Source organism: Mastomys coucha, unplaced genomic scaffold, assembly GCF_008632895.1.
Source record: "Mastomys coucha isolate ucsf_1 unplaced genomic scaffold, UCSF_Mcou_1 pScaffold14, whole genome shotgun sequence".
NCBI classification, from domain to species: Eukaryota; Metazoa; Chordata; class Mammalia; order Rodentia; family Muridae; genus Mastomys; species Mastomys coucha.
This window is the reverse complement of record NW_022196896.1, coordinates 58,914,710-58,914,928: the sequence shown is the minus strand read 5'-3', so window position 1 is coordinate 58,914,928 and position 219 is coordinate 58,914,710.

Genomic DNA, 219 nt, shown 5'->3' with positions numbered 1-219 from the left:
CGCCTTCTGGTGGTAGCCTGTGTAAAGCACCCAGAAGAAGGAAGTGGCTGCTCTCCTCCTGCTTGTTCTTGCTATTTCTGGCCAGTCCATGCCTTCATTGGTATTAGAGCCCACTTCTTCAGAATTCATGCAGATACTGAAGAGCAGCTGAGACATCTAGCCTTGTGGACTGGAGAATTCCTGGATTCTCAGACTTTTATGTGGTTACAGACATTACTG